This window comes from Schistocerca gregaria, chromosome X, assembly GCF_023897955.1.
Source record: "Schistocerca gregaria isolate iqSchGreg1 chromosome X, iqSchGreg1.2, whole genome shotgun sequence".
Classification (NCBI taxonomy): domain Eukaryota; kingdom Metazoa; phylum Arthropoda; class Insecta; order Orthoptera; family Acrididae; genus Schistocerca; species Schistocerca gregaria.
The window spans coordinates 541,260,932-541,288,081 of record NC_064931.1 but is presented as its reverse complement, the minus strand read 5'-3'; positions in this window follow the sequence as shown (position 1 = coordinate 541,288,081).

Genomic DNA, 27,150 nt, shown 5'->3' with positions numbered 1-27,150 from the left:
TTCCGCTTCTGTCAACTACCCCTTGGGCTTCCGCTCCATTAAGGAGCGTATAGAACGTCGGAGTCTTTCCTTTCGCACTCACCATCCTGAATTGTACAATGTTCCATTCAGTGAGTGGGAATTTCGAAGTGCCCTCGCCGCTTGTCCTGATACAGCTCCTGGGCCAGATAGCATCCACTCTAAGATGCTGAAACACCTTTCAGTGGACTGCCAGCGACGCCTCCTCGATCTTTACAACCGCATTTTGGTCGAGGGTGAGTTTCCGTCGCAATGGCGGGAAAGTCTTGTTGTCCTCATTCTGAAACCAGGGAAAAACCCTTTGGCGGTGGACAGCTACCGTCCCATTAGCCTCACCAACGTTCTTTGCAAGTTGCTTGAATGGATGGTGAGCCGGCGCTTGAATTGGGTACTGGAGTCTCGAGGCCTTCTGGCTCCGTCTCAGGGTGGGTTCCGTAAAGGCCGCTCCGCCGCCGACAGTCTGGTGAGCCTGGAGTCGGCCATCCGTACTGCCTTTGCCCGCCGTCAGCATCTGGTTGCTGTCTTTTTCGACATGCGGAAGGCGTATGATACGACATGGCGTCATCACATCCTTTCTACGGTTCATGGATGGGGTCTTCGGGGCCCTCTGCCGCTCTATATCTGCAATTTTCTGTCGTATCGTATCTTCCGCGTGCACGTCGCGGCCTCAGACACACTCCTGGAAATGGAAAAAAGAACACATTGACACCGGTGTGTCAGACCCACCATACTTGCTCCGGACACTGCGAGAGGGCTGTACAAGCAATGATCACACACACGGCACAGCGGACACACCAGGAACCGCGGTGTTGGCCGTCGAATGGCGCTAGCTGCGCAGCATTTGTGCACCGCCGCCGTCAGTGTCAGCCAGTTTGCCGTGGCATACGGAGCTCCATCGCAGTCTTTAACACTGGTAGCATGCCGCGACAGCGTGGACGTGAACCGTATGTGCAATTGATGGACTTTGAGCGAGGGCTTATAGTGGGCATGCGGGAGGCCGGGTGGACGTGCCGCCGAATTGCTCAACACGTGGGGCGTGAGGTCTCCACAGTACATCGATGTTGTCGCCAGTGGTCGGCGGAAGGTGCACGTGCCCGTCGACCTGGGACCGGACCTCAGCGACGCACGGATGCACGCCAAGACCGTAGGATCCTACACAGTGCCGTAGGGGACCGCACCGCCACTTCCCAGCAAATTAGGGACACTGTTGCTCCTGGGGCATCGGCGAGGACCATTCGCAACCGTCTCCATGAAGCTGGGCTACGATCCCGCACACCTTTAGGCCGTCTTTCCGCTCACGCCCCAACATCGTGCAGCCCGCCTCCAGTGGTGTCGCGACAGGCGTGAAAATGGAGGGACGAATGGAGACGTGTCGTCTTCAGCGATGAGAGTCGCTTCTGCCTTGGTGCCAATGATGGTCGTATGAGTGTTTGGCGCCGTGCAGGTGAGCGCCACAATCAGGACTGCATACGACCGAGGCACACAGGGCCAACACCCGGCATCATAGTGTGGCGAGCGATCTCCTACACTGGCCGTACACCTCTGGTGATCGTCGAGGGGACACTGAATAGTGCATGGTACATCCAAACCGTCATCGAACCCATCGTTCTACCATTCGTAGATCGGCAAGGGAACTTGCTGTTCCAACAGGACAATGCACGTCCGCATGTATCCCGTGCCACCCAACGTGCTCTAGAAGGTGTAAGTCAACTACCCTGGCCAGCAACATCTCCGGATCTGTCCCCCATTGAGGATGTTTGGGACTGGATGAAGCGTCGTCTCACGCGGTCTGCACGTCCAGCACGAACGCTGGTCCAACTGAGGCGCCAGGTGGAAATGGCATGGCAAGCCGTTCCACAGGACTACATCCAGCATCTCTACGATCGTCTCCATGGGAGAATAGCAGCCTGCATTGCTGCGAAAGGTGGATGTACACTGTACTAGTGCCGACATTATGCATGCTCTGTTGCCTGTGTCTATGTGCCTGTGGTTCTGTCAGTGAGATCATGTGATGTATCTGACCCCAGGAATGTGTCAATAAAGTTTCCCCTTCCTGGGACAATGAATTCACGGTGTTCTTATTTCAATTTCCAGGAGTGTAGTTCCTCCCAAGTCCAGGAGAACGGTGTGACACAGGGTTCTGTTCTCAGTGTGTGTCTGTTTTTAATAGTTAATAACGGGCTCGCTGCGGCCGTGGGAAATACTGTCTCCGCTTCCCTGTATGCTGAAGACTTCTGCCTTTACTACAGCTCTATTGGCATTGCAGCTGCTGAACGACAGCTACAGAGCGCAATCCGCAAGGCGCAGTCTTGGGCTGTAGCGCATGTTTTTCAGTTTTCCGCAGCCATTCCTGCGTTATGCATTTCTGCCGGCGACGCACTGTTCACCCGGAGCCGCGGCTTTATCTTGACGGCGAGCTTCTTAAAGTGGTGGAGTCACATAGGTTTTTGGGGATGGTTTTTGATACCCGGTTGACTTGGCTGCCTCATATTCGGCAGCTTAAACAGGCGTGTTGGCGGCATCTAAATGCTATGCGATGCCTGAGCCACACCAGGTGGGGCGTCGACCGATCTACTCTCCTACGGCTTTACCAGGCGTTAATCCAGTCCCGTCTGGACTACGGGAGTCTGGCTTATGGCTCAGCATCCCCAATCCTCCACAGCGGGATACGCCTTGCCACTGGTGCCTTCCGAACCAGCCCTGTGGACAGCATACTTGTGGAGGCAGGTGTCCCTCCACTGCGGTTACGACGCCAACAATTACTGGCTGCTTATGCTGCCCATGATTTTAGCTTGCCCGGGCATCCAAATTATCGTGTCCTCTTCCCGCAGTCATTCGTCGATCTGCCAGAACGTCGGCCCCGGTTGGGTTGTCCGATCGCCGTACGTGTCAAACAGCTCCTTTCCTGGCTTGGGTGTTTCCCTGTTCCACTTCCTTTCCGGGCCCCTCTGCGTACACCCCCTTGGTGTGTGGCTTGCCCTTGCCTTCGGCTCGACTTGGCACATGGCCCGAAGGACTCAGTCCCTCCGGTGGGCTTCCGACGCCGCTTTCATTCCATCCTGGCCACGTATCAGGGCTCTGGCGTTGTCTACACCGACGGTTCGATGGTTGCTGGTCTAGTCGGTTATGCACTAAATCTAGGGGACCATTCTGAACAACGTTCGTTGCCGGCTGGCTGCAGTGTTTACACACACCATCTTTCATGCCCTAGAGTATATCCGCTCCTGCTCAGGTGAGTCCTTCATTATCTGTAGCGATTCCCTGAGCGGTTTACGAGCTCTTGACCAGTGTTTCCCTCGTTCTCGTCTGGTGATGGCTATCCAGGAGTCCCTGCATACTCTCGCCCGTAGCGGCAGGTCTGTGGTCTTTGTTTGGACCCCAGGCCATGTTGGTACACCCGGCAATGTAACTGTTGACCGCCTGGCGAAAGAGGCCACCAGTGCGCCATCTCTGGAGATTGGCCTCCTGGCGGCTGATTTGCGGGCAGTCTTACGCCGCAAAGTTCTCTCGTTTTGGGATGCTGAATGGCGCGGTCTGACCACCCCTAACAAACTCAGTGCCGTGAAGGACACGACGACTGTGTGGCGGTCATCCGTGCGAGCCAACCGCAGGGACTCAGTCGTCCTTTGTCGGCTCCGCATTGGCCACACCCGACTCACCACAGTTATTTACTGTGTCGTGAGGATCCCCCTCTTTGTCGTTGTGGGGCATCGTTGACGGTGGTCCATATTCTGTTGGGGTGCGCCCTTTTAACCGTGCTCAGGCAGACTTTTTCAATGCCTGACACGCTCTCTGCTCTTTTATCAGATGACTCTGCCATGGTGGACTTGGTTTTGTGATTTATTTGGGCAGGGGGTTTTTATCCTTTAATCTGAGTTTTTTAGTGTTGATTCTGGCTTTTAGCCTCTGATTTTAAACTGAGTTTTTAAAGTGTTCTTGGTGGTTGACTTTTCCTGTTTTTCTCTACGGTTGGCCAACCACCGTCACACTGTGTGTTTTAATTTGTTTTGTCTGGTCTCTGTCAGAGTATTTCATGTCCTGTTTCGTCTGCTGTCTTTCCTGTTGTTCGTTTTTTATTCTCTTCGGGTGGTTTTAGTTTTTATGGAACAAGGGACCGATGACCATAGTAGTCTGGTCCCTTTAATCCCACAAACCAACCAACCATGCAGTATGTCGACGGCAGTGACACATAGGAAATTCAGGCAGCAGAATGTTGCAGCAGCACAACTGCAGCTGGCAGCGAGGAGGCCCTCGATCGCTGAGGAGTGTTTCAACCCCATTGAAGAGAGAGGTTAGACGTTTGGGCTGGCGTACCCCTTCATGGCCTGTGGCAACTGACAGAAAGTGCACAGGCTACATGTCGAACCCAGGAGGTTCAGACATCGGCTGGAGTTCCATGCGATGTCAACAATTGTGCAACCTTGTCTCCGTGGAAATAGTTCTGTGGTGGCGTACTGTAAGACCTTCAGTACACACACCATCAGATTATTTGACTCGTCACTCTAACGAAGTAGGCGAGTGTCAGCAATATGTCTCGTGGTCTTATCGTAGCGTGTTTATCTTCTGACGTTAGGTCAGACGATAGAAATACCACTTGCACGCTTAGAGTAGCTGATTGACGGTGACCAACTTTAAACAGAACTTCATTAATTTTCACACACATTTATTAAAATAATAACAAGCATAAAAATTACTTAACTTAGTTTTGGATGCTATTTACAATTGACAATCTGAAGATCCTTTGGTATTGGTACGTTAATCTAATTCTCACATATAACTCTGATACTTGACAAAAGTGTCTATACATTTATCTTCATGGCTATGTACCGGAATATGCTAATCTTATTAGGCGCAGACTGAAACTTGACTATAGACTGGTACAGACAAATGTAGAACTCGTACCAACTGTTGCAGACAAATGCAGACTCAATAATTGGAGGTCTGTACACACGTTATAATATCTCGCGCGTTCATGTATCACTGCGCGAGTGTGATCCGCGAGGAGAAAAGGTTATACTTTAGCAACAATCTCATTGGCTGCGTTACATATCAATACGCGGATCGGCGGAAGCAGAATTTGGTCAGCCTCTATGGCAGCGCCATCTCGTAGTGCGGAGACGGACGAGCGCTGCGCCTGCGCTGTTGTGCTTAGCCAGGCGCGCTCTAGTGGGAAAGTCGTGCACGCGCTGACTACGCGGAACTGTGTACACAAGAAGTTCGAAGACTGAAACCATCAGGGCTAGCTGATGGCTCGTAGATCAGCAGCTTCACCTAGTTGTCTAAGTTGCTCAATGATGCAAACGTAGCTTAGCTGTATATTTGACTAATGACTGGCGTGAAGACAGGGCCGGTCGACTGCACGATATTGAAAGAATACTGCTGCTGGGAGCACTTATACTCCTTATGGCCGCTTGTGATGTTACAAGAGTTAGACTGCCATCATGCAGCCAGCTGTGGAATCGCCGCATTGTGCTATAGCATGTAATAACCTAGTCATCAGCTGATGGCAAAAAGTTGCAATCCAAAGTGCTGCACCAGCACTGTCGTATTGCCAATATAGACTTACAGCGTTGGCTGGCCCGCAGTTTCCTTGGCTGGAAGTGATAATCTAACAAAATATATAATTGACACTGCGTCTGTGAGATTATTACTGCAGACAATAGACACCATGAGTGTGTTACCCGCACCCAGATAAAATCACATTGCTGCCTGTTGGGCAGCGGTTTTACCTGGAAAGTACTTATGGGGAGGGGTGGGGGAAGTCCGAGACAAGGAACAATTTGAGCTGTTATGACTGTCACCTCAAAAGTGGTGGTGCATGGAGATGAAAGCTGCCAGCAGTCAACTGACGGCCAAGTGACACCAAGGGAGATTCAGTGACAGAGCAATACGTTGTTCCAAATACACATCCGCCGCTCAAGCACGAAAGTAATACCACGTCCATAATAAACAGTAAATTGATTAATTTTACCCCTACATGCCCACTAACTGAGTCATGTCCATACCCAGTCAAAGTGGCCATGATTTTATTTTTGTACTGATGATTGTGAATAATAATAATAATAATAATAATAATAATAATAAAAATAATAATAATAATACTTACACTGCAGACCCATACGCATTCCCTGATACACTTACACATGGAATAACTTATATGAAACCTAAAGATCAAGCACACACAGCAAACCCAGCTAAATACCGCCCCATAACATGCCTACCAACAATATACAAAATATTAACTTCAGTCATTACACAGAAATTAATGACACATACAACAAGAACAAAATTATAAATGAAGACCAAAAAGGCTGTTGCAAAGGAGCACGAGGATGTAAAGAGCAACTGATAGTAGATGCAGAGGTAACATATCAAGCTAAAACTAAACAAAGGACGCTACGCTACGCATACATTGATTACCGAAAAGCTTTTGATAGTGTACCCCACTCATGGTTACTACAAATGTTGGAAATATACAAAGTAGATCCTAAATTGATACAGTTCCTAAACATAGTAATGAAAAATTGGAAAACCACACTTAATATCCAAACAAAGTCAAATAATATCACATCACAGCCAATACAGATTAAGCGTGGAATATACCAAGGACACTCATTAAGTCCTTTCTGGTTCTTCCTTGTTCTGAACCCACTATCCAACATGCTAAATAATACAAATTATGGATTCAATATAACTGGAACATACCCACACGAAATCACACATTTGCTATACATGGATGATCTAAAGCTACTGGCAGCAACAAATCAACTACTCAACCAATTACTAAAGATAACAGAAGTATTCAGCAATGATATAAATATGTCTTTTGGAACAGACAAATGTAAGAAAAATAGCATAGTCAAGGGAAAACACACTAAACAAGAAGATTACATATTGGATAACCACAGCGACTGCATAGAAGCGATGGAAAAAATAGATGCCTATAAATATCTAGGATACAGACAAAAAATAGGAATAGATAATACAAATATTAAAGAAGAACTAAAAGAAAAATATAGACAAAGACTAACAAAAATACTGAAAACAGAATTGACAGCAAGAAACAAGACAAAAGCTATAAATACTTATGCTATACCAATATTGACCTACTCATTTGTAGTGAAATGGAGTAACACAGACCTAGAAGCACTCAATACACTTACACGATCACAATGCCACAAATATAGAATACATCACATACATTTAGCAACAGAAAGACTCACATTAAGCAGAAAGGAAGGAGGAAGGGGATTTATCGACATAAAAAACCTACATTATGGACAGGTAGACAATGTAAGAAAATTCTTTCTAGAACGAGCAGAAACTAGCAAAGTACAGAAAGCAATCACTCATATAAATACATCGGCTACACCACTGCAATTTCATAACCACTTCTACAACCCTTTAGATCACATAACATCAACAGATGCGAAGAAAGTAAATTGCAAAAAGAAAACACCACATGGCAAGCACCCGTATCATCTAACACAGCTACACATCGATCAAGACGCATCCAACACATGGCTAAGAAAAGGCAATATATACAGTGAGACGAAAGGATTCATGATTGCAATACAGGATCAAACAATAAACACCAGATATTACAACAAGCATATTATTTAAGACCCCAATACCACAACAGATAAATGCAGACTTTGCAAACAACAAATAGAAACAGTAGATCACATGACAAGCGGATGTACAGTACTAGCAAATACAGAATACCCCAGAAGACATGAAAATGTAGCAAAAATAATATATAAACAGCTTGCCTTACAACATGAACTTATAAAACAACACGTTCCACCACAAAATGTACTGGAGAATGATGAATACAAATTATACTGGAACAGAACCATTATAACAGATAAAACAACACCACATAACAAACCTGACATCATACTCACCAATAAAAAGAAGAAACTAACACAACTAATCGAAATATCCATACCCAATACAACAAATATACAAAAGAAAACAGGAGAAAAAATTGAAAAATACATCCAACTGGCTGAGGAAGTCAAGGATATGTGGCATCAGGATAAAGTTGATATTATACCAATCATACTATCAACTACAGGACTCATATCACACAATATCCACCAGTACATCAACGCAATACAGCTACATCCAAACTTATATATACAACTACAGAAATCTGTAATTATTGATACATATTCAATTACCCGAAAGTTCCTAAATGCAATATAACATATACCGTACAGTTAAAAGGAAGTCATGATTGATCAAGGTCCGCGTCACTTTCTACTTTTGACCAGACATAACGTCTGAGATAAGAAAGAAATAATAATAATTCTTTGCATTATTATTAATTCTTTTTTGCTCCCAGTATGGGGCCATTTTCATTTCAATTCCTCAATTTATTACCCATCGAATGCGTAGCTTGTCTGATCTGATATCCATCCAAGCAGTTTGGACTGTTCAGATAGCACTTGCACAGATATAGTATCGCTTTCTACAAAATTGCCTCACTAATCCCTTAACATTAATGTTTAACAAGTTTCAGGTGTATCTTACTACATTGTTTCGGCACACTGTTTCTTCAGCCTGTTGTGTTTAATCAAGAATGTTTGGGGAGACTGATGGCGTCTCCGTCTGTCTAGTCAACTTCTTCATAGGGGACTTTTCGGAGAGAGCGTTGGAACCAGCAGCCCTTAAATCAAATGTACACTCATGGAAATGGAAAAAAGAACACATTGACACCGGTGTGTCAGACCCACCGTACTTACTCCGGACACTGCGAGAGAGCTGTACAAGCAATGATCACACGCACGGCACAGCGGACACACCAGGAACCGCGGTGTTGGCCGTCGAATGGCGCTAGCTGCGCAGCATTTGTGCACTGCCGCCGTCAGTGTCAGCCAGTTTGCCGTGGCATACGGAGCTCCATCGCAGTCTTCAACACTGGTAGCATGCCGCGACAGCGTGGACGTGAACCGTATGTGCAGTTGACGGACTTTGAGCGAGGGCGTGTAGTGGGCATGCGGGAGGCCGGGTGGACGTACCGCCGAATTGCTCAACACGTGGGGTGTGAGGTCTCCACAGTACATCGATGTTGTCGGCAGTGGTCGGCGGAAGGTGCACGTGCCCGTCGACCTGAGACCGGACCGCAGCTACGCACGGATGCACGCCAAGACCGTAGGATCCTACGCAGTGCCGTAGGGGACCGCACCGCCACTTCCCAGCAAATTAGGGACACTGTTGCTCCTGGGGTATTGGCGAGGACCATTCGCAACCGTCTCCATGAAGCTGGGCTACGGTCCCGCACACCGTTAGGCCGTCTTCCGCTCACGCCCCAACATCGTGCAGTCCGCCTCCAGTGGTGTCGCGACAGGCGTGAATGGAGGGACGAATGGAGACGTGTCGTCTTCAGCGATGAGAGTCGCTTCTGCCTTGGTGCCAATGATGGTCGTATGAGTGTTTGGCGCCGTGCAGGTGAGCGCCACAATCAGGACTGCATACGACCGAGGCACACAGGGCCAACACCCGGCATCATGGTGTGGCGAGCGATCTCCTACACTGGCCGTACACCTCTGGTGATCGTCGAGGGGACACTGAATAGTGCACGGTACATCCAAACCGTCATCGAACCCATCGTTCTACCATTCGTAGACCGGCAAGGGAACTTGCTGTTCCAACAGGACAATGCACGTCCGCATGTATCCCGTGCCACCCAACGTGCTCTAGAAGGTGTAAGTCAACTACCCTGGCCAGCAAGATCTCCGGATCTGTCCCCCATTGAGCATGTTTGGGACTGGATGAAGCGTCGTCTCACGCGGTCTGCACGTCCAGCACGAACGCTGGTCCAACTGAGGCGCCAGGTGGAAATGGCATGGCAAGCCGTTGCACAGGACTACATCCAGCATATCTACGATCGTCTAGATGGGAGAATAGCACCCTGCATTGCTGCGAAAGGTGGATATATACACTGTACTAGTGCCGACATTGTGCATGCTCTGTTGCCTGTGTCTATGTGCCTGTGGTTCTGTCGGTGTGATCATGTGATGTATCTGACCCCAGTAATGTGTCAATGAAGTTTCCCCTTCCTGGGACAATGAACTCACGGTGTTCTTATTTCAATTTCCAGGAGTGTATTTTGTAGACGTATGGACAATACTTTCGCAATGTAGTCTCATGGAGGAGACAAATTAGTGGAATTTTTACATCACTTCAACTATATTAATAAGAACATAGAAATCACAAAGGAACGGAGATAGATGGTGTCCTGCCTTACATGGACATTTTGGTTATATGGAAGAATAACAACTGTCTGGGACACTCAGTTTACAGTAAGCCCATTGATAATTTGTTTTTAGAATTGTTGATTTTCAACACCCATCGCAACTATGACTACTTAGTACTCTTAAACAGAGAGCTCACGTAGTCATATCCATATTGTTTGCCTAAAGATCCAGCTTGCCTAAAGACAATGATCAGGGAAAATAAATAGGTCCACGGTAGATTGACTGTACTCAACTAGTTAAAGACAAAACCAGAGCCGGCCTTGATTGCCGAGCGGTTCCAGGCGCTGCAGTCTGGAACCGCGCGACCGTTACGGTCGCATGTTCGAATCCTGCATGGATGTGTGTGATGTCCTTAGGTTAGTTAGGTTTAAGTAGTTCTACGTTCTAGGGGACTGATGACCTTAGAAGTTAAGTCACATAGGGCTCAGAGCCATTTGAACCATTTCAACAAAAGCAGGAAGCCGATAAAGGGCAGTGCACATCGGCAAAATCTGTTTGCGATCAGTATTTTCTTCAAGGTAGCCACAAGTCTCCGGAAATATTAGGTTAAAGTGGTTTTCAGCCCACCATCAATGTTTGTATACTTTCTGGGATCAGTGAAGGACGATTTGTTATTGCGGAAGGCTGGATTTACAAAATATCATGCCAATGTGCTATAGATTACATGGGCCACACCACTTGCAACGCGGAGTGACACAGCACCGAACATCAAAGCTGCGTTCACACTTTGCTACCAACAAAGACTCAAACGAACATGAAATTGAGTTTTTAGAACGATAATTTGGGACTCCATTATAAAAAATCTATGGAAATATGCATGGCGGAGAATCTGATGAGCCATTTGCTCTAAACAAGGCGACAGATTCCGCCGCCCGCAATTGCTCCAGTGAGGACGCAGCCTGCGGGGTAGTGTGGTAAATTTGTAACCATGATATTAACTCATGCGCAGAATAGACAAAGCACGCTAATAAATTGTGGAAAGTATTTGTCAGTCTCCTATGAAACACTTGAAAATGACTGGCAGGTTCTCAGTCCATGGAGTGCAGTAATCGACGACTGACAGCAAGTCCCATATTTTTTTTTTTAGGCATCGTAAATACTATCATCACCACCACCACCACCACCAAGATACGAACCTTTATGGGATGCGTACGAATGTGAGATTACTGGCTCCAGTGCAAGCAACACAGTATCAGAAAAACTGAACGTTATGTGCATTTGATATCTCTCAGATGGTCAGATTGGCAGCTAGATCAACGACCATTCTCATTCTTACCACGATGTTCGTTTCATGCTCTCCAAATAAGGGGAGAGTGACGCAAGGGGGGGGGGGGAGGAAAGTGCTGAGAGCAGCAATATACTAAAAAACAATCGTTTGTACAATTAAAGTGAATCAAATAATCAAACTCAAATATTATAAAAGGTGATTTTCTTTCATAATGTCACCACAAATGATACAGATGGTGATAGCGTGACTTTTGTTACGATGTACATAACAGTGCGTCTGACAAGACCATGGATTCCAGTTCACAGTCAATGTAGAGACGGGGAACGATGATGGATGGTCAAGGGGAAATATGGATGGATCGCTATGTCTGGAAGCGAGAGAAATTATGTTGGGCTAGGGTGTGTCTGAGCGATAACCGCCGGCCACTGTGGTCTCGCGGTTCTACGCGCGCAGTCCGGAACCGTGCGACTGCTGCGGTCGCAGGTTCGAATCCTGCCTCGGGCATGGATGTGTGTGATGTCCTTAGATTAGTTAGGTTTAAGTAGTTCTAAGTTCTATGGGACTAATGACCACAGCAGTTGGGTCTCATAGTGCTCAGAGCCATTTGAACCATTTTTTGTGAGCGATAACCGATTACTGGAACAACATGTTCTCTTCTCATTAACTAATGGCTTCGCACATGTGTTTGTTATGCACATACGAAGAAGAAATTCAGATATATGTCATAAGTTCATATTTACATTTCTGTTCTACAAGCTATTGGTGACGGTAAAACCACAGAGGCCTCAGTATTAACAGCGTCAGCGTTACAACGCCAGCTTCATTATAATCGCAACTTTTCACTCCCAAATCATGATCATCAATTTTAATTAATAGTGATACTAACACAATTTTAACCAGCCTTTAGTATTTTTATTTTCAACCTTTTTCCATTCATAAACTGTATGGCTCAATAGCAGGTATTTAGGTGATGCTAGAACGCCCTATTCTTAGAAAGGAACAGTAATACAGAAAGCGAAAAGTGGCTGTTTACCAGTAACTGGCCGACCGCGAGGACTGCATGGATCCACTGTCGTTATCGCCAGAAAATTACAGACCTAATCTATCTTTTCTCCACACTATCTTCTCTTCCATTTCGTTATTTTCTTCAATGTCGATCCGTTACTAACTCATGAAATTTTACCCGTTCCTCACGCACGTAGAACAAATCCATATATAGCTCAATATCTTCATATTAAACCTAAAGAACACCGTTAAAAACTTCCCCCTCCCCCCAACCCATCTATGCCCATTTAATTTCAAATCCTGTTTTGCTCACCCACGTCTACCGACATATCCCCCAGACCTACATGTTCACAGATTAGAAAGCCTCTCCTAACTTCAAATGTCTCCTCCTCGTAGGCAATGACATCCATCCATTCTGATATTTGAGACTGGTCAGCCAGCTCTTTCCCTCCATCCACCTATTCACCCGCAACCATGAACATGGCCGTGGTGGGGTGACTTGAGTGCCCCAATACAATGGAGGTAGCTGCACCGCACATACGACTATGATTGAATGACCTGGCCTTCTAGCTCTAACGAATATGGACTTGCTGAGTTGGTACTGTGAACAGCTGAAAGCAAAGGGAATGTACGGCCAGTATATTTTGGTAGGACATTAAAGTCTGCTCTACAGCTTAATGATGAGGGAATACTCTTGAGTAAAATATCCTGGTGTGAAGCAGTAAACAAAAATGGTTGGTTGGTTGCCTGGGGAACGAGACCAGACAGCGTGGTCATCGGTGTCATCGGATTAGGGAGGGATGCGGAAGGAAGTCGACCGTGCCCTTTCAGAGGAACCATCCCGGCATTTGCCTGAAGTGATTTAGGGAAATCACGGAAAACCTAAATCAGGATGGCCGGACGCGGGATTGAACCGTCGTCCTCCCGAATGCGAGTCCAGTGTCTAACCACTGAGCCACCTCGCTCGGTAACCAAATATGATCTCTGGGCTGAGACTACTCAGATGGATGTTGTCATCATAAAAAAATAAAAAATCTGGAAATCTACAGAGTGAAATGTGGAATGTCATATCTATCAATGGGGTAGATAGGAGAACTGAAAAAATGATTTCGACAGCTTGAAGATAGGTATGGTGGATATAAGTGAATTACAATCGAAGGGAAAATAGGACTTCTGGTCAGGTTCATCAGCATGAAATCAAAAAGAGAGAATGCAGAGCTAAGTGTAATAAGGAAGACGAAATAGGAATGCTGGTGAACTTCTATAACCAGCGTAGTGAACTTATTACCACACTCACGATATACACAAAACCAAGACACACAACAGTGGTACAACTTCACAAATCTAATAGCTCGTCAGATGAAGAAGAGGTTGAAAAACTGCACAATGAGACAAATATTTAGATCGTTAAGGGAGATGAAAAGAGATTCTCTAGAAAAGAGATTTCGAAACGAGATATGAATCGGCAAAACGTTTACAGGGGTAGATGAGAATACTGGCCACAATGTACAGTAGTGGAAATCAGTATAAAGGCATGGATATTTGCAGGAAAATAAGCACTGTCAGTTGGAACAGTTATGCAACAGTATGAAGACCAGTATACCAATAAATGCAGTCTAGTGGTATCGCATTTGCTGGCAGCAGTAAAGTGTATAACAAGACATCAACGGCTGCTGTGGTAGACGTTGGAACTCGGTATAAAGACAGTCGACTCTGCAGTGTTAGTGTGTGCGTACGTGCCTTCGCTGCACATACGTAGGACAGTTAATCCAACAGCAATAGAGTTTTTTAAACCTTATCAAGGAACAAAAGTGGCAGGACGTTCATAGTGCCGATAACATAGATGATAAATATAATGCTTTCCTTAACACATTTCTCGTACTCTTTGAGGTTGCTTTCCACTAGTATTAGCAGTAATAGGCAGTCCAGGTGGATGACCAGTGGCATAAGGATATTATGTAGAACAAAGCGAGAATTATATCAACATGTTAGAAGTTGTCACAATCAAGCTACAGTAGCCCATTTCAAACATTATTGTAATGTGCTTAAAAATGTTATTAGGGAGGCAAAGAGTAGGTGGTATGCAAATGGAATAGCTAATTCACACGATAAAATTAAAACCATAGGGTCAGTTGTGAAGGATGTGTCTGGTCAGCAGCACAATGTAGACGATATAAAGTCAGTTCGTAGTAAAAATATTTCTGTTACCGATAAAAAAAATGGTTCAAATGACTCTGAGCACTATGGGACTTAACAGCTGAGGTCATCAGTCCCCTAGAACTACTTAAACCTAACTAACCAGAGGACATAACACACATCCATGCCCGAGGCAGGATTCGAACCTGCGACCGTAGCGGTCGCGTGGTTCCGGACTGAAGCGCTTAGAACCGCTCGGTTACACTGGCCGGCTTGTTACTGATAAATCAGCTATATGTACAGTATTTAAAAATCATTTTCTGAGCATTGCTGGTGAATTAAATAAAAATTTAGTTTGTACAGAAAATCATGAAACTTTCTTGGCAAATGCCTTTCCAAGATTGATGTCTGAAACATCCCCCTGCGATACAGACACGGGGGAGACTGAGTCAATAATTAAACCACTGAAGACTAAGGACTCTCATGAATATGATAGAGTGCCTAGCAGAATATTAAAGTACTGTGCTGCACATGTTAGCCCTGTATTTAGCCATATTTGTAATTTTTCCTTTAGGAATGGTCAGTTTCCTGAGCGATTAAAGTACTCAGTAGTTAAGGCGCTTAATAAAAAGGGAGAAAGGGATAATGTAGACAATTTTAGACCTATTTCTATGCCAACAGTGTTTGCTGAAGTTATTGAAAAGGCTGTGTATGTAAGATTAGTGAATCATTTTATATCACATGGCTTGCTATAAAATGCACAGTTTGGCTTTAGAAGTCGGTTAACAACTGAAAATGCTATATCCTCTTTTCTCTGTGAGATACTGGACGGGTTAAACAAAAGGCTTCGGACGTGAAGCATATTTTTTTGATTTAACTAAGGCGTATGATTGTGTTGATGACAGAATATTGCTCCAGAACTTGGACCATTACGGAATACAGGGAGTAACTCACAGTTGGTTCACCTCTTACCTTAGCAACAGACAGCAAAAGGTTATTGTTCGCAATGTTAAGAATGGCTGTGATGTGGGGTCGAGTGCGGTACGGTCAAGTGGTGGTGGTTGGGTGGTTGGTTGGTTGGGTGGTTGGTTGGTTGGTTCTCCAGGGATCAGTGCTGGGGCCACTCGTGTTCCTTATTTATATAAATGAGATGCCCTCTAGTATTACGTGTAACTCTGAAGTATTTCTGTTTGATGATGACACTAGCTTGGTAGTAACGGATGTCGTGTGTAACATTGGCTGAGTTTCAAAGAATGGAGCTCATGACATAACTTCATGGCTCGTAGAAAATAAATTAACGCTAAATCACAGTAAGACTCCTTTTCTACAGTTTCTAACACACAATTGAACAAAATCTGACGTTTTGATTTCACAGAATGGGCATATGATTATTGTGTTTAGATAAATAGTAAATTGTCATGGAAAGCCCACGTTCACGATCTTGTTCAAAGACTTAATGGTGCCATTTTTCCTACTCGATCTTTATCTGGAGTGAGTGATTGTTCGACACGAAAGTTAGTCTACTTTGCTTATTTTCATTCGCTTATGTCGTATGTTGTTATATTTTGGGGTAACTCTTCCCATTCTAAAAGCATATTTTTGGCTCAGAAAAGGGCAGTTCTGGCAACAAGTAGTGTAAGTTCACTAATGTCTTGTCGACACCTGTTCACTAGTTTTGGTATTTTGACATTAGCCTCTCAATATATATATTCCTTACTGCCATTTCTTGTTACCAATATTAGCTTGTTCCCAAGAATAAACAGTTTTCACTTAGGTAATGCTCGGCAGAAATCAAACCTGCACTTGGATGGGACTTCCTTAAGTCTTATGCAGAAAGGTGTGCAGTATACTGGTGCATCCATTTTCAATAAGCTATCACTCCAATTCAAAAATCTTAGCATTAATGGAAACTGAAGTGTTTCCTCATGCGTCACTACTTCTATTCTATCGAGGAATTCCTTGAAAAATTAAGCTGATTCTTGTTGTGTTGTTGAGTGCTTTTACTTAAGCTTATGGACTGACTTTTTCGAGTTCATAAACGTTTTATTTTTATCTGTTATTATTTTTATTTTGTAATTTCGTGTAGTGACGCGTTACATGACCTTGGAGATTCGCTCCTCAATTTGTTCCTACGGAACTTGACATGTAAATAAAAAAATAAAATACATAGGAAACATCATCATTAATGACAGCGCGCGTTGTGTACATAAATCACAACTGTGACAATGTCACACTTAAAACAGTTACGTGATGAAAAACAAAAATCGGTACTTACGACAAAATGGGACTCTATAATCACCAAATTGCAAAGAAGTTAAGCTGTTCAAGTACAGTGATTGATAATTTCGTTAGATTTGATGCACGATATGGACAGAACAGAAAAATGGACGAAATAGAAAATTGTGAGGCATAGAAATGTTTACTGTTGCGCAAAGCAAGAGCCACAAGCGATTATTCTTCTTAGCTTGTTGCTAATTTACGGTTGCCAGCAGCTGATAGGCGTGTACGACAAATTTTATCAGATTAAAAACACTTGAATTCAAGAAACGGCTGCAGAAACCATTTCTAACACCCAAACATGAACAGGCTAAATAGGAGTTTGCTAAAAAATGTTTCCTGGACTTCAGTGATGAGAAGAAATTTAATTTAGAGGAGGATGGATTTGAATATTGTTTTCGAAGTTTATTTTAGATGAGGAAGATGGATTTCAATATTGTTTTCGCGATCTTAGAACAGAGCAGCAGGTACGAATGAACAGAAATTTTCGTGGTGGGAGCGTTATGAGTTCAGTGACCTGCGCTAAAGGAAGGCAGGGATTTCTTGGCTGAACACTAGAATGTACTCTAACGTGTACACTAAGATGCTAGAGACAGAATTGATTAGAATGTATAGGGACCTAGGGGACGAAAGCCTAATATTCCAACAAGTTAGTGCATCTGTGTATGGTGTTGATACAACAAAAATGTGGTTTGACGATAAAGATACCGATGTCTAGCCTTGGCCTGAACGTAGCCTGGATTCGAACCTCTTGGAAAACTTTGGGGAATACTTGAAAGGCGTGTTTATCGCAATGGAACGCAATTTGAGGCTGTACGTGGAGTGAAAAGTGAGGTACGAGATATGTAGGTGACAATTTGACTGCAAAAACTACAGACCCTAGCAAAATCAATGCCTAAGGTAATTTTTGAGGTAATTAGGTAGAATGAAGGTTGGACAAAGTACTAAACTTGCAATAGCGCAACAGGGCAGTGAGTGCCTTTATACAAATTTCCATTTAGGAAATGAAAACACCTTATTTTATTACTTGTGTTATGAAAGAAACTGTGTAATTCCGTAATGATTGTATGTCTTATATCTATCTACTTCTTTCATAGTAATTCGAAACATTTATGCTTCAGACATTGTACGATAACTTTCGTTGAGCCCTGCCTTTATACTGATTTCCCCCATTACTTTCGAAATAGAGATAAAAAATGAAAGACTTGCAGGTAATAAATTAAGGCAACGGGACACACACAAATTGAATAAACCAGAGACTGAGATCTGCAGAAGCAGCATTAGGCAACGTTGCCCTGAAACAGGGGAAAGGAATACACTAGTATACCAAAGATCCAATAATGAATGCTGTGCAGAGGCTCAAATAAGCAAAACGGCGAAGTCCGTTTAAAATTCTTGAATAACACACCAGTCAATGAAATAAGTGATGAAAGAAGGAAATATAAAAATGCAGCAAATGAAGAACACAAAAGTGAATAAAAATGTCTGAAAAGCTAGACTGACGGTGCTAATTTTCAAAGTAAGAATGGCTAGAGGAAAAATGCAAAGTTGTTGCAGCAAGCATGATTATGGACGAAATAGATGCTACCTAAGGAAAAATTAAAGAAACGTTTTGAGATCAGAGAAACATCTGTATTCGTATCAAGACATCAGGTAGAAAGCTGAAACTAAGGAAAGCTGAAAGGTAGGAGCAGAATGTATTAGGACTATAGAAAGAAAACGGAATTGAAAACAATGTTATATATATTATAAGTGTGTGTGTGTGTGTGTGTGTGTGTGTGTGTGTGGCCGTGCGTGCACACTTTACAGATCTGAGTGGAATTTGAAATATAGATAGATTGTGACCTGGATTAACACATTTGCCATCTTACATATATAGCCACATATCAAATGGATAGGGATTTTTCATTCATCCAGTATTTGAGAATGACAACACTTAGTAACTTGTAGCAAAATTAACACACAACATTGAACATTTACTGAGCTTGTTCTGCTCACAATCCGCACAACATGATGAAAGTAAAAACGTTTATCGCTTTCAATATTTTCGCTGTTCATTCAGTAAAACTTCCTCATGAAGCGTAATGTTTTAGTTTATTACATCTTGACTACCAACCCTATTCGCAACCAATTTTGCAGATAGTATTCACATATAGCACTAAATGGACCTGCAAAATTATATCGTTGTACGACACATAATTCAGGAGCTACGACATCATGAAGATTGAGGTGGGTGAAAACTGCCGCATTATGTATGTCGGTTAAATTTATTACTTCTCTATTATTAAATATATTCGCGAAACATTTCGCAGGCATCCACACGTGTTGCCGAATGTATCTACAAAAATACAATACTGTGGAGCACATAGTTCAGGAGATGTGGCAACTGAGGCATGGTGCCTTTATATCGCTCCTGTATGGAGCCTGTGTATCGGGAGAATGACTCGTACGTGCACAGTGACAGATGGTCTGAAGCGGGTTCAGTCGAGTACGTAGTTCTAATTTTCATGCACCAGAGCACAGTAGCGGACAGACACACTCCAGAAACAGGTCAAGAGAATGTTTTTGTGAATTATTCTGTTTATTTATTGAAGGCTTTCTTATTTAATTATGTTTTTACAGTTTTGTATGTTTTTAGTAGCGTGAACGATGCGTGAATGTGGTTTAAAGTAAATATGTAGATCATCGTTATACTGGCAAACGCTGTACGAACTAGCGCGAGAAACTTTTAAGACAGTGTGAATGCAGACGACGGGAAAGTATGTATCATAATATTTGAAGTAAGTTTGTGGTACAAGGAAAGCTAATTCGAGTGCAAATGAAAGTAGTTAATAACGTAAAGTACCGGTATAATTAAAATAACAGAATATTACATATTCACAACGGGAAAAACTACAGTTCGAAAGTGTGTAACTTGATGATTGGTTAGTCATGAAAAGCGCGTAATAAAGCGGGAGAAAAATATTTTTGTATTGGCTTTAAAGAAAACTGACCAATCAGAACGGAGTATTCTTTACACGCCTCTTCTCTTGGAGACAGAATGGTTGCAGAATCCTAAGCAGTCAGAGCCCAGCCTTTCAATGTTACGTCTAATGTAGTATGAGCTCCGAAGGAAGTTTTAGTTTGCCGGTTTTTGTTGTGCTACATGCCTCAAAAGTGTTTTAAAATGAAGGCATATTTATCCCGGTGTGTTTTTTTAGAAATTATGGATTTTTTAAATAATTTGGTGTACGAGAAACGACAGTAATTGCGCGTGGCATATTGAGCAGATCGGTGATTAAAACCTTGAGTGCATCAGACACCAATGAACTTAACAGTATGGCGAATATTTTCATTCGCGAACAATCTGTTCTTAGTAGCTGTTCAGATTTAGTTAAATATGTTTCCATAAACTTGAGGACGTGAATGAAAGGATTTGTGTATGGCTGTGTTACGATTACTGCGGACTTGACAGTGAACGTGTAATTCTCAACTTCAGAATATATCGGAGTTTTGCCAGTATTTCCGGCATTAATTCAAAATTAAGACCGTTTCCCTATTTTTAGAATAGTTACGTTGTATACAGCCTGGTGCCAGTCGCAATGCGGTAGGTTTCTGCTCGGCTTTCCTACCGGCGATATGCTGCGACGAGTTCACAGGTAGGTGCTGGTTTAATCTCGGAAAGGAACCGCGCCGCCACACGACAAAAACTGAGATGCGTGAAAAACTGCCGCATCATGCATGACGTTTTAATTTATTACTTTTTTCCTTACTAACTATATTCACAACAAATTTCGCAGACAGTAACCACATATACACTGGATGTACCTGCAAAATTATATGATTGTATGAGAGTTCAGGAGACATGACGTCATAAACATTGAGTTGCGTGAAAATGAAACTGCAAGCGAAATTCATTACAGATACAGTTGAAATACGTGTACAGATGTGTGTGAAATATGTCAAATGCAGATGAAATATATTTGATATGAGTGTACGGTTTAAAAGCTCAGCCAAAACCCCTGGGACGATTTCAGCCAAATTTAGTTCAAATACTAATTAGGATCTGGAAAGAAACACTGTGGGGGGGGGGGGGATGAGAGCCACTAGCCTCCTACTGATGTGGGGGTGATGACGTGGAGGTAGCGGGAGGGGGGGGGGGGAGGGGGAGATCAGAAGGAAAGAGAGGGGAGAAGGAGAGGGACAGAGAGCCGGAGAAGAGGAAATCTACGTACAAAGAGAAGGGGCGGAAATGGACAGAGAGAGGGGGCAAGAGGAGATCTACAGAGAGTGGGGATCCAGGAGGTGGACACAAAGAAGAGAAAGGAGGCAATGGACTAGTGGATGACTGGAATAAATACATACCTAGGGTTTTGTTATACATGAGTGTTTAACGGCTGTTAAACCGCGGGACGGAGCTTTTTTATGAATAATTTATATTTCCTTAGGATTCTACAGATGAATTTGTCTGAAATTTGTTTCGTAAATTTTGTGAGTGGTGGCTAACAGTACAGCGACGTGCTATTTTTTGATACGGTCCCTTCTAATACGCAAGTCATTTAGAAATTTTTGACTGTTGCATTCCACAGGAACAGTTCGAGATCGTCGGGAGGTAAACAGTTTTTGTTATTAGGGGTCAATTTCGTTGCATTTCGATTAACTTCGGACCAGAAATATTTTGGAATTGACACCAGGATCCGAGTTCACACTCATTTTGGACATTTTTACAACTAGCAGGACTCATCGCAAAACAAATATTTTGATAATGAGCAGCTAGATATTAGTTACGACGGTTATCGATTACTCGATAAATAGTACAATTCTCAAGGCTGTCAATTCAACTAAGTACCTGGGTGTTAAAATTACGAACAACTTCAGTTGGAAGGACCACATAGATAATATTGTCGGGAAGGCGAGCCAAAGGTTGCGTTTCATTGGCAGGACACTCAGAAGATGCAACAAGTCCACTAAAGAGACAGCTTACACTACACTCGTTCGTCCTCTGTTAGAATATTGCTGCGCGGTGTGGGATCCTTACCAGGTGGGATTGACGGAGGACATCGAGAGGGTGCAAAGAAGGGCAGCTCGTTTTGTATTATCGCGTTATAGGGGAGAGAGTGTGGCAGATATGATACACGAGTTGGGATGGAAGTCATTACAGCATAGACGTTTTTCGTCGCGGCGAGAGCTTTTTACGAAATTTCAGTCACCAACTTTCTCTTCCGAATGCGAAAATATTTTGTTGAGCCCAACCTACATAGGTAGGAATGATCATCAAAATAAAATAAGAGAAATCAGAGCTCGAACAGAAAGGTTTAGGTGTTCGTTTTTCCCGCTCGCTGTTCGGGAGTGGAATAGTAGAGAGATAGTATGATTGTGGTTCGATGAACCCTCTGCCAAGCACTTAAATGTGAATTGCAGAGTAGTCATCTAGATGTAGATTTGTCGTGTGTTCTACAATAACTAATGTACATGACGAGGCAGTGAGTTGAAGCTTAGTCTGCAGTGCTTCCAATTAATCAAACTGACCGTCAACAAAATTGCAACATCGGAAAAGATAGCAAATAACGTCATTTTACAAACTGTTCGTATACTGCACAGTAGGAAGTATATATGATTAAATTTGTAGATTATTTGAGGATGTACAAGTTGCGAAATTTAGTAGACAGCAACAATGGCTGTAATCCGCCTGGGCATCGAGTCGAACTGCACTTGGATTACAGATACTGACACGGCCTTTCATGCTGCTTCAACTCTGTTCCTGGCTTGTTATGCAAGTTACCAACCAAGCGAAGCAGAGCTAATCGTAACTAAAGGGCATCTTGTATGACTAAGTTGTTGTGGGGGTTGAAATAATTCAGCAGCTGCACTTGAAACATTCTGACCGGAACGGAACTCTGAACCGGATAGTGTTTCTTGCAAACGGTCCCCTTACACCTATGCCACCCTGACACACTTCCCGTCCGACTGCAGGTCCAATGTGGTGCTCATCACTGATATTGTTACCCCATTTATTTTTTTCTCTGGCTCATTGTATTCTCACAAGGGGACGAACGATGGTATGCAACAGCACTGAAATAGTTGAATTACTCATCGAGATGTTCTTCTTCAATTATATAAGTGGTGTGTGTTCTCTCGAACATGTCCGGAGAAACACACGACACATGTAATTGTAGGGATAGTCGTGTATTGTACCCAGTGGCACTCCATACGACCACGCCAAGTGCTAATCCCGTATGACTATAACCAACACAGTCTGTCACTCTTGTCCTTGGGACCTCCACTCATAGAAACGTTCGTCTTGATGCTGTACCCAGAGTCTCAACTCGTCTAGACAGACTACACGGTGCCACTCGAATGTGTACTGTTGTCGCAGGATGCGTCACTATCATAGCGCCTCTCTCTGCTTGCACAAATGAAAGCCGTAACTAAAGTCGCCGTGGTATTCCATACGACGTCACATTGTACGAGCTGATAATTGTCTTGCTGCAAAAACAAACCCAAATCCTGACACAAGGTGTGTGTAGTGGCTGTACATCCTGCATAGTCGAGAGAACAGCACGTCCTTTCGGGCGCTAGTCATTCGGGCCGGCTGAGATCCTACACGGCATTGAGTATGGCTCTCTTGAACCAGTCGATACCATATTCGCTTAGCAGTCATGGGATACAGATCAACGTTAGCAGTAATATTGCGGAACGGTAAACCGTATTCTCAATGGGCCACGATAGAGCCGCTGTCGAATTTCTTCCATAGTGGTAGTCGTTTCTCCTTCTTGCACGATCATTTCACAAATAAGCAACATTAAAATGTAATATCTGACTGAGAAACTCGCCGCTTAATCTTTCATTACATATGTAACGTAGATGGCTTTAACCCTGCTTACTTTGTGCGGGTGCGCTGAAACACTGATAATTTGTTTAGCCAAGTACACAGAACACTTCATGCCAGTTTGACGTTTGGTACATACCACCTTCATCGTGTTCCAATTTCCATGGTTAGCCATGTATTTTGTATGTATGGTGCTCCACATGATACAATTTTCTTTGTGACATCGGGCTGGTTGGTATCAGGCGTGTGTGGACTATTCGTGTCTTTCCGCTAATTTATGATATTCAACCTTTCGGTTGTGTCTTGTAGTTTCCTCTTCCATTTATCGTCGACATACGTAAATTATCTTCGACCTTAAAACATATTCATAAACAAAAAAATGGTTAATGACTCTGAGCACTATGGGACTTAACTAATGACGTCATCAGTCCCCTAGAACTTAGAACTACTTAAACCTAACTGACCTAATGACACCACACAAATTCATGCCCGAGGCAGGATGCGAACCTGCGACCGTAGCGGTCGCGCGGTTCCAGACTGTAGTTCCTAGAACCGCTCGGCCACTTCGGTCGGCTATTCATAAACACTATGACTGAAATGTAAGCTATCATTATCAATGACTGCATGACAACATTTTGTAAGACTATTAACATTTCAGGGCTTATTATAATGGTCTTTCCTTAAGAACTAACATTTCCACCATATTTAGACGTTGCGAATATTATAGAAGTAAGGCGCAGCAGTAAGGAATTGCTGTGGGACCCATAAATTACTAAGATTAACTCTGGAACAGTCTCCTGTAATTTTGTTGTCTAGATTAATACATTACCTCCTGTGGTCCTCAGCTGTGGGGTTTGTACCACATCTGGAAAGAGGGATACATGGACTACCTATGAAAGTTTTAATAGTATACTCTTATATAAATATATAAATTATGTGTGTGTTGAGAAGTTTATAACTACTGAGGTGCCGCATTCGTGTAGAATCCTTGATTAGGCAATACTTAGAATTCAAATCTCCTCTTCCGTTGCTTTGCGCACGAACGGTTTTGTACATTATGTTCATTATCAACTGCTGCACTACTTTTAAGATCTAATATGTAAGATCCCTAACACTTCATTAATAATTAATATACCATAATCTAATGCATTTAAATAGATATATTAAACTCTATATTTGTGTAAAGATGTGTTGTAACAGATTCCGATAGTAAGTAGAAGATAATTTATGAATTCCCGAAAAATATGCAACTTTGCCTGTTGTTGCAATCTTCAGCTGGGAGACAACGTTCAGAATAATACAATTAAGGCGGAAGTTTACATTATATGTTCTTCCACAGAAACTCTTTCCTTGCTATTGCCAGTTTACGTTTCTCATTCTCTTTAAATCCACTGTCATCTATTCTATATTGCTGCGGAAATTGCACTACTCTTATACTTCAGTCTCCTAGCCTTAGCCAGCGACATGTGACCTAACCGACTGCACTGCATTGGCCTTGTTTTTAGTTTCTCGATAGTCACGTTACAGCCTCTTTTCAAGATACTGTAAAATCCATTATTTGCATATACAGATTGAAGTGACGAACGAAAAGATGTACCAAGACCAGGAACTCTTGCTTACTAAGCAGATGCGCCACCCTGTCACAATGGCTGTACACAAGTGCACAGGCTGCCCTAGCACGCCTCCCTCCTCCCATTCACGCCTCCGCCCACTCGGTATTCCTCCTAACTCGAACAGCACCGCAAAGGCTCTTCAACTGTGTTGGAACAGGACCTCGGCATCATTCGTCCCGTCAGTCTGCATGTATACATCACAGATATTTTAGACTTGAAAAGATCTCTGGAGCCATATACTTTCAATTGTTTATAAAATCCCTTCAAATAATCTTCCAATTCCTTTGCTTTCTATTACAAAATTGTAGTGTAGCTAGCAAACTGTATAGTTCACATTTCTTCCCAGCATTCAGTTTCTAAATTTCTCCATGTTTTTATTTACTGATTGCTTTATTTACAGATTTAATTACAACGTTCTCTTAATTATTTCTTAACTACTGCTTCCCTTTCATGTCCTTCATCTCTTATAACTATCGTCTGCTTTCTGTACGAGTTGTACGTAATTTTTCACTCCCTGTATTTTATTCCAGCCACCTATAGCATTTCAGAGTATGTCTGCCAGTCAACATTGTCAAAAGCGTTTTTAATTATACTAATAGTAAAAATATGTCTGCTTTTCTACAGTCTGTTATAAGACAAGCTATAGAGTTATTATCTTTTCACGTGATCTTACATTTCTCTGCAACGCAAACTCATCTTCTCCCAGCAGTCTTCAACGAGTCATTCAGTTAGACCATCGGTATTACAATTTTTCCACCATGCCTTATGAAACGCAGGGTTCGGTACTATTTACACCGGTCGACACTTCTCGTCTCCGTCCGTGATTATTACATACTTCTAGACTAATTTTACAAATGTGTACTCAAACGTATTGCCTCCGAATTTTTTTAAAGATTTTAAATAATGCAAACTTTATTAGACTTCTAAATCTTTGTTCTTCATGTATACGCATTTATTTCTCAGGATAATCACCCACTGTCTCCCATCAGGAGACTAACTTGTTGATATCGCCACTGTAGAATGTTTGACTTCGTTTACGGAGTCTCAGCCTCACTTCTGCTTGCACCGCTTCATCACTATCAAAGAGAAGTCGTCGAAGAGGTTCTTAGTTTTGGTAGTAAATGAAAATCGGTTGGGGCCAAGTCTGGAGTGTATGGGGGTTCATGTGTGACAGTGAACCCGAGGTGTCGGATTGTTTGAAATTTCGCTGCGTTCATGTGTGGTCTGGCTATGTCATACTGGAAGAGAGGGTGCTCCATGTGTGGAAGAACTCTTCAAAGTTTCTCACGCACCGACATCGTTAATTTACACACTACCATGTTACACGCTACAGTTCGGAGCCCACTAGTGGTATATTAAGACATGAAGAATGATGATGTAAAATATTAATAACGTTTGTTTTATCTTAAAAGCTTGAAGAGTTTTCACGTAAAACATCTGGAGGTATTATTTTTTAGAACGCCCTCGTGCTTTAGAAGTTGTAAGTGATTGTGTTCAAAGAATCTGAAATATGCAGTAAACCAAAAATAGTGTGTTGAAGGTAGCTTCTACACATTACGAAGGTAGTGTACGCAAAATGTTACAGCAGTTGTCTTTGGTGAATTGAATTTCATTAACTTGTGTGATTGTTTTTATTGATTGTATCTGTTCTTCCTTTAAAACAATATATTCGTTTTGCTCGATTAATCTTGATATTATACAGTTGCCTCACATTTGTGTACGCTTGACAGCTGTTATTTGGAATGCACAGTAATATGATTGGGGAGTGTGTAAGTCATAAGTCATAAGTCATAAATGAGG